The 8,822-nt window shown below is 42.5% G+C and overlaps 1 protein-coding gene across 4 annotated transcripts in view; it reads right to left on the bottom strand.

The window, feature by feature from the left end:
• atp2b2 (ATPase plasma membrane Ca2+ transporting 2) overlaps positions 1-4,263 on the bottom strand; it is an 86,382-nt gene extending 82,119 nt beyond the window's left edge. For all 4 annotated transcript variants that reach the window (XM_080846399.1, XM_080846397.1, XM_080846400.1 and 1 more), the window contains exon 1: positions 4,089-4,263. The gene's annotated coding sequence lies outside the window, so the exon portion shown is untranslated. The remainder of the gene's footprint in view (positions 1-4,088) is intronic.
• Positions 4,264-8,822: the final 4,559 nt, after the last annotated feature.

Raw genomic sequence — 8,822 nt, forward strand, 5'->3', positions numbered from 1 at the left:
CTTTCCACTGGCAGGCATTTTCCACTGCTTGGAGTGTAAGAAAAAGCGCTAGCTGTGATTTTCCATCATTCCGGCTGAACAACGCAGTCCCCTTACCAAAACATAGACAGGGCAGAGCAAGGAAAATATATTTTTCTTACACATTCAATATGTAACATTAAAGCGTGCTTTTAAAGTTATTAATGTATTCCTTCATAATTATTTAAATAAATATAATGAATACAATTTATATATTATTTTTTATAGGGTACGCATACATGAAATTCAGTAACAATTAAGTTCTTTCCATAAACAATGGATGGAACCACTGAAGAAAATGATTGAAAGTATGCAGCAAAGGGTGCTCTCCTTACGACCTCCTTCATTTGAACGGTTAGGGGCAAAAACACTGTGAGTGAATGTGGAGGTCTAGCGGACTCACTGGCCCATTGAGTTTCACTGTGCTGAAGGCATACTAAGCAGCCGGGCCGCCCAGGGCAGTGCACTGCAGATGAATTCAGCTTGATGTGTGCACGCCTGCGGCATCAAAGGCCAAGCAGGCCACAAAAGAGAACCAGTCACATAATGGGCCAGTTCCCTGTTATAATACCTGATATGAGCAGACAAGTGCTGCTTCAAGTGATTTATGCTGCTGTGGTATGAGCATTTTGGTGCAGGGCAAATAATAACATTCCTTGTTGAAGGTTTCTTTTCATTGTGCAAATGAAGGGGTTGATGTGAGCCGTTGTAAATGAAAAGAACATATTTAGTGGAATAAAATGATAACAATGCATACTATTACTACTATTCCTCTACCTTATGACCAATTCTTTTCTAGCCTATTAGAAAACATGTTAATTTCTTTATATCACTGGACTAGTTAATGTACCATGTCACCTTAAGGCCATAGAGTAAGAGAACCTTCATAAGTGGCTTGCAAATGGTGAAGGTGTGATTAAATGTGTCATAACTGCACTGTGTGCAGGCCCCAGCACGGCCTCAGCTGTCAGAGGGAACATATTGATTGGAACTTGCCTGACCTTATGTGTTAGTTTGATCAGTAGCCACTGGCTGGAGATTTCCCCTGGGGACACACCCGTGTGACCCAGCCCACCTCTCAAAGGCTACCGCCAACAAGGACAACCCTCTACAGCTCTTACTGCAAATAAGGGGAGCAACCAAACCTTTACTATGAATGAAAAGACTGATCGGGCACCAGTTAAGAACAAATATATGCATTGGTATGGTATATTCACTCATTAGGCAAACGCTAAATTATCCATTTCTTTGCTATTCTGTCTGTTAATCTATGACTATGGCATATAGATAGAAATGTATAACTGATTCATACCAACTACCAATGCATACACAACCTCCTGAGCACTGACAAAGGCAAACTGTTTTTCAAAGCTCCTTTTGTTCCTAAGTGAGTAAAAATGTATCATTTCATTGGGCATCATGCAATGGACACCAATGACACACCCAAGGCTCACATCACTCACTACAGAAGGCTGAGATGAAGCCGGGGGAGATATTTGTGCATATCACTCAAACTGAGGTGTAAAAATGACAATAACTTTAAAATCATCTTCTCTGGAACAGCCCACGTTACCATCTTCAAGAGTCCAATAATTTCCATCTATGGTCATGCCCTTCTAGGTAGGACAATAATACAGCGGACACTGTCAAATGAACGTCACTTTCAAATTACAAGCAGCATCAGATAGACTGTAGCATAGAACATCTACTGTGGACTTTTACATGGCTCCTTAGGAATTTCAGATTATGTGGCATTCAATAGTCATCATGCATATCCAAATATCCCTGAAGTTAAAGGGGATCATTCACAAGGTAGGATATATTCACAGTGCTGCACTGTTATAGAAACTAAAACATCAGGATTCAAACCTGGGATTCAAGCTAGGTCTGATCAGAGGGCACCGTCACAGTGGCATTAGACCAGCTAGGTCTGATCAGAGAGCACCGTTAAAGTGGCATTAGACCAGCTAGGTCTGATCAGAGAGCAACGTCGCAGTGGCATTAGACCAGCTAGGTCTGATCAGAGGGCACCGTCGCAGTGGCATTAGACCAGCTAGGTCTGATCAGAGAGCAACGTCGCAGTGGCATTAGACCAGCTAGGTCTGATCAGAGGGCACCGTCGCAGTGGCATTAGACCAGCTAGGTCTGATCAGAGAGCAACGTCGCAGTGGCATTAGACCAGCTAGGTCTGATCAGAGGGCACCGTCGCAGTGGCATTAGACCAGCTAGGTCTGATCAGAGAGCAACGTCGCAGTGGCATTAGACCAGCTAGGTCTGATCAGAGAGCAACGTCGCAGTGGCATTAGACCAGCTAGGTCTGATCAGAGAGCACCGTTAAAGTGGCATTAGACCAGCTAGGTCTGATCAGAGAGCAACGTCGCAGTGGCATTAGACCAGCTAGGTCTGATCAGAGGGCACCGTCGCAGTGGCATTAGACCAGCTAGGTCTGATCAGAGAGCAACGTTAAAGTGGCATTAGACCAGCTAGGTCTGATCAGAGAGCACCGTTAAAGTGGCATTAGACCAGCTAGGTCTGATCAGAGAGCACCGTTAAAGTGGCATTAGACCAGCTAGGTCTGATCAGAGAGCACCGTTAAAGTGGCATTAGACCAGCTAGGTCTGATCAGACAGCACCGTCGCAGTGGCATTAGCAGAGCATGCCAACTATATGTGTTCTTCACACGTATGAAACTGTGAGAGACAAAATCAGAAAAAAACGTTCTCTCCATTTTGCCGTTATTTATAAAATAAAATGGCAAAGTGCATTATTTGTATTAAGCAGAAATGCTTGAAAAAATGTAAAGCAATGCTACCTATGAAGACATTAAATGGAGGATATACTATTACTATTTGTCAAAGGATTTTCTTTGAACTGGAATCCCCTCTGGTAATAATTGGTTCAATTGTGCAGATGACCTACAATAGTTTATAAATGAAATCTGTATGGCATATTCCCACAATGCTGCACTTAGTACATGTCAAGCATTATATATAATTATATAATTCAGTAGATTACACCCTTTTCATGTGAGAATTCATGGTCTACAGGACAAAACTGCAGAACCATATTTCTAGCAATTTTACCAGAAAAAAATCACCTCAAGGGCTGATATACGGGCAAAAAATTATATCTGTTTATTATGGAGGACCAAAATAATGTTCTACTCTATTGAGTAAAATGTTTAGTTTAATGCTCTTTGTTCTGATCTTATTTCTGATTTTTCCCTTTCATGTCTTGAGTCCTGACAGATTGAGTTGGCTACACCACATCTATTTTCCATTTTAGAGGATCCCAGCCTTGCTTAGGAAGTTTCCATTTACTTCAACTGAGCTGAGAAGCCCTGTTGGCATTCCCAAAAAAGTGAAAATGATCCGACAGTGTGTAAGCACCTCCACGAATGCTTCCCATCTCTAGTCTCTGTTGTCAAAGTTCCCTGATCTCAGGGGACAAGGTCCAGACGAATCTGTCAGACATACACACAGTCTCATCTGGGGATTAAGTTGGTTACAAACTTTAAAAATGGGTCATTTTTCAGAGTGACTTCAGAGTATATATTCATCTCATAACATATAAAAAACCCAGGGCAGCATTATTATGAAACCAAAAGGGCTATTTATGCATGTTATATAATCCTACAAATCAATGAGATTCAAAAAGACTATCCACAAGAAGTGCGCATGATACCAGCATGAGCAGAACCTTTTACTAACAAATGAATAGACTCATGCCAAGGCCTACGGACAAATGTAATCACTATAAACCAATTTAAAAACACAGATTCTTAAACAAAAATACTAAAAATATTTGATTAAACAGTAGGCTTCCATGTGGTATTTACCTCCAACATTAAATCAATGACAAAGCATCGATCAAATAATGAAACTCGTCATCACACATCACCCTCACTAGAAATCCCCGAAGCAAGGACTCATTGATCTCATATACCATAACTGAGCCACATATACCATATATCATATACCATTACTGAGCCAAATAGAACTCAACAATCTCCTAAATACATAAAAACACCCTGTGTCATAAAAACAAGCAACACAGAAAACTATACTTACTCTAAAGCATCAGAGAAAGCATGGCATATCTACATGGACATCCTGTAGGGCTGCCGACAGCTAAAAATAGTCAGGGCTAGAGCACAGATCACGCTTTTCCACGCGGACAATGCATTTGTCATGAGAAAGCCCATTCCGGGGCCTGAAAAGCCGGCTACAGATTCCCTGCGGGGGCCCAGCTATGGCCATTATGGGGCGGGTGAGTGAGCGTGGCTGCACATACCTACATCTGAGGCGGGCACAGCCTCCGCACGATCACATAAGGTCAGAGCGGAACAGCTGCCGTGCGCGCGCCTGTGACTGCCCCATCAGCAGGTGCCTGTGCCGAGTCCAGTGGCCCAGCCATTCACTCCTGCTCTGTCATTTAGTGTCCTCTGTGACAGTGCTTTTGTGCTGTCCTCTGCCCACCCTACCACTGTGGTAGAAAAGAGCGTTCATATTCAATGCACTAAAGTGTTATTACATGACACAAAATTTCCCTATTTCATATTTGCCCTCATTATTATTGCTTTTCCATAGAAGGAAATGTTCTTGTTTGTAACTCATGATAAAAGGGTGTGGAGGCAGGGGTGGAAGGATGAGGTTAACATGAGAGGGTCTGCTATTCTGCCCTCAATAAGAGCTGCTATTAAGTAAGTCTTTTCAAAAAGTCAGAGCTCCACAGTGGTCAGGGTCTTATAGGAGAGGATATGTGAAGCCAATAGTTGAATCGGACTTCCCATGCCCTTTGGATAGGAGTTGGACATCTCTCACAGGAAAACTTCTCTTTAAATAGCCTGCACCCCCTCCCAAAAACACAGCTATTATTAGCAACCAACATGGGCTTTTCAATTTCTCATTGGGGCACACAGAACCTTGTGATTTTCTCATAGCTGGAGCTTTTGGTATATTTACACACACACACACACACACACACACACACACACACACACACACACACACACACACACACACACACACACACACACACACACACACACACACACACACACACACACACACACACACACACACACACACACACACACACACACACACACACACGCACACACACACACACGCACAGACACACACTGGCAAGGATATGACAACTAACTTACACATCCATATTCATATAGAAAGCACCATCTAAGCCAGCACTGAAGTGCGTTTCTATGATTGCATTAAAGCAAAGGTCAATCTTAATCAGCATTGAAGTGCATTTATATAACTGCACGGGTGTTGCAAATGTAAAGGGGGGAAGCCCAACATCTCACAGCATTGTCTGTGAGAAAACTGGCACATTTACAGAAGGAATGCCTGCAGTCAAGCCAAGCCATCACAACGGAATCTGCCCCCAGAAATCTCTGCAACCATTAAACTCAAAGACAGTGTCTCACAATCACCCAGCTTATCACTGGTGCATTATACATTCCAAAAGCACATCTGATACTTTGTTTTGCCTTTTCGCAAACACAAACTGAACAAACAGCACAGATTATTTTAGTGGCAGTCAATCTCGGTGCATCCTTTCTCAGAGCATTCTTAGAGAATCTGAGGTGGCATAACAGTTCCCTTATTTAAACTAAGTAGAAATTGAATGGCAATGGCAAACCCTAAGCAATAGGAACAGCCACTGCTTTATCATCAGATATCCAAGACAGAAGGTTGAGCTCAAAACTATGCATTTGGCTTTAAAATGCTACCATCTCTGTGTGTCCAGTTTCAGTGGGCTTGTTTCAATTATTAAGTATTCCAATTTACATCTTAAACATTGACATGCAGAGAGTGAGCACAAAACTAGACCTGCAGTATTCAGCAGTCTGACCATGACTGTTCTACTACTGTTCTGCAAAGAGACATAAAGAAAAGACAAAAGGAGACTAAGAATAAATATTCAGTTCAACACTGGAGGTCATATTGACATTCACACAAATATGAGATATGTCAGAAATAACAATCCCAGAGTAATAGGGATATAGGCTGAGGCGATGTTTTCAGGGTTGCTGGGCCAAATGACTCCATGCATCGTGGGCTACACAGTGCCCTTGACTAGGTGAAGCACACACAAGTGCTCCCCACCAGGCTAAATAAATCATGAAGTGAGGAAGGCCCTCCATTAAAATTCCACACCACTGGAGTGGGCACTTAAAGAGTGTAATGCTTTTAACGTCATGTAATCACCACTAATAATGCTGTCAGCTGTTCCTACCCATGCAGAAAATGGCCGCCTAGCCTAGCCTGGAACTATTCCTAGAAGTCGCATTTGCACTTTTCAAACCTCATGATCAGGCTTATCAAGGAATGGGTTCTAGTGCACATCTGCTGGAGTTTGGCTGAATTTAACTTTCCCTCCCTACCTATATCTGTCTCTAAAATCAATCTTATAATTCCAGGGAAATAAATTAGCTGCATTACTTTAAACAGGGTAATTGCTTGATGGAAATAAGGCTTGTGCACTTACAAAACACCCATTAGTGATTATACTGATATTGATATAAACTGATAGTCACTCACATCCCTTAAGGTCACGATAAAACCAACAATATTCTCTCCAGTCTGACCCAGGGCTACTTTAGTTGATAGTTCTCGAGTTACACGACAAGTTCACCTACTGAACAAACACGTTATCAATAATCACAAGATACTGGTATACAAAGGGGCAAGTAGCTTGTCGCTACATCAAACCTTGGTTGCATGCAAGACTAAGTGTAGCAGGCATGTTTTCCTCAGTGATTAGTCATGCGGTAAGCATCTTAAGAGAGGGGCAGCATGCATAACTGTTGGAGGATATTGTTCCACTGTCATGTAATTACTGCCTATGGCACTTTGAGACGTTACATCACTACCCAGGCACTGATTCGGAATGGCATTGTGTGAGCCCAATAGCAAATGGATTGTCTGTCACTTCAATTGGTTCCTCTGGAGCCAGCAAGAAGCCACTTTCTCTGTTCTCCCCCCTCTCATTAATACCCATGTCAAAAAGATGAAACTGAACCCCACATGGCAAAAAATAGGCAGGTAGAAGGCATGATGTACCATTAATTTAAAGACAATTTTGGGTGCAACAATATTCAAAACAGATTCCTGATGAGCAAAGCTAGAGTGCTTCATACAAATGTGAATTCAAGCATATGATAGGTCTGATGGTGGATGGCGAGTTGAGCATGCAGGCATTCATGTTACTAGCACACAAGCTCTGCAAGTACGACCATCATTGGGATTCCAACTGAAAGGAAAACTCACCCTTGTAAGAGGAACTTAATCTTTATGGGTGGGTTAGAAGCAAGCGTCACCCCGTCCATGAAAAGGTCTTGAATCTAGTTCATGACCATGCTTCTCCCTCCCTCTTTGGTAAAACAACATACTGTATATCTGGGCATTCATACTAATACTAGAAATTATGTGGCTGCTGCGGCTCATGAAAGCCAGGCACTGAAGCATGTTCAGAGGTCACTATTTTTAGCACTAGAATTGATTCAGTGTGTACATGACATTCTCATGCTGTACATTAAAAAAACACATTCATGCCCCGGAGGGCTCTCAGCTTTAGAGGACCAACTGTAAAAAATAAACAATACAACCAGTCACAATGACTTATCCTTTTGATTATTAGTGGTCAGGCACCTTTCACTCGGAGTGCATTTGATGGAAAACAGAGCGCTTGTTCTCAAAGCCCCTTCAAATTGGCCCCTGTATCCAGAGTCCCATACCGCAATGTATTCATTCTTTTCAGCTTATACCTATTTGTTCCATCTATCATCATCTATATCTACGTAAACTGCAAGCAAGCAAGCATAGTTGCATGTGAGATCCTTGGTCCCAGGGTCCACCATAGAAACCTGAATGCCTTAGAAGAAGCCTTGGTCCGGCTAAGCTGGCACGGCTCGAGGGATTCTTAGTTACAGGCAAACACTGCCCTCTACTGAAAAGCATCTTAGCAGTCTGCCCTTAAACCTTAACTTCACCATCCGTCAAGGTTAGGCCTTTCGGCAACGAGCACCAGTTGGAAGTCTCCTGTGGCCTACATTACAGACCCTGGCCTCAATTTACAGAGGTCACATGAGGGTCCTGACATGATTAATGTGAAGAAGCCAAAGACAGTGTACAAGCAGCAAGACCATTCAAAGTATCATGTAAGATCATAGCACTCCGGAGGGAGTCATGCAGAATTCATGTGTTGTCGTGTCTCTGCACCGTCCTGAAGAAGGATTTCAATTTCTGAATGTGGCTAAAACCAGATCCTTGCCATCAAACAGATTTGTTGAAATGTGTTTTGTCTTTATTCAGGTGAGAAATCAAATTTTGCTGAATGAAGGCTGAGATGTGATTGATTGCAGAGAGAGACAAGGCTGCTTGCTCTCCACTGCTTAGCAGCATTGGTGATTTCCAAGAACATGGATTTTTAACTCCTGACTCGGATTTGAGCACAACCCTCAGTCCCTTTTCTTGTGATGGCTCCGTGCCATGGATGGTGATCATATGGCACAGGGGGGTACAAAGGCAAACAAAGGTAAACAATACCATGGCACAATACAATGGCACAAGGGGGATACAAAATCAATACAATGGTATTGAGGTCTACAACTGCCCTAAAGAAAAGCCCCACCGGGATACGCTGTTAGACAACACACTTCATCTACACCCATTTCATATAGCAAACCCCAGGGTAGCCCATTAAACCCTAGCAATACATCAACATAATCAAAGAGAAAAACGGGTGATTTTTCATTGCCTTTAATCTTCCCACACCCG

The sequence above is a fragment of the Sprattus sprattus genome (assembly GCF_963457725.1).
Source record: "Sprattus sprattus genome assembly, chromosome: 10".
In the NCBI taxonomy this organism is placed as follows: Eukaryota; Metazoa; Chordata; class Actinopteri; order Clupeiformes; family Clupeidae; genus Sprattus; species Sprattus sprattus.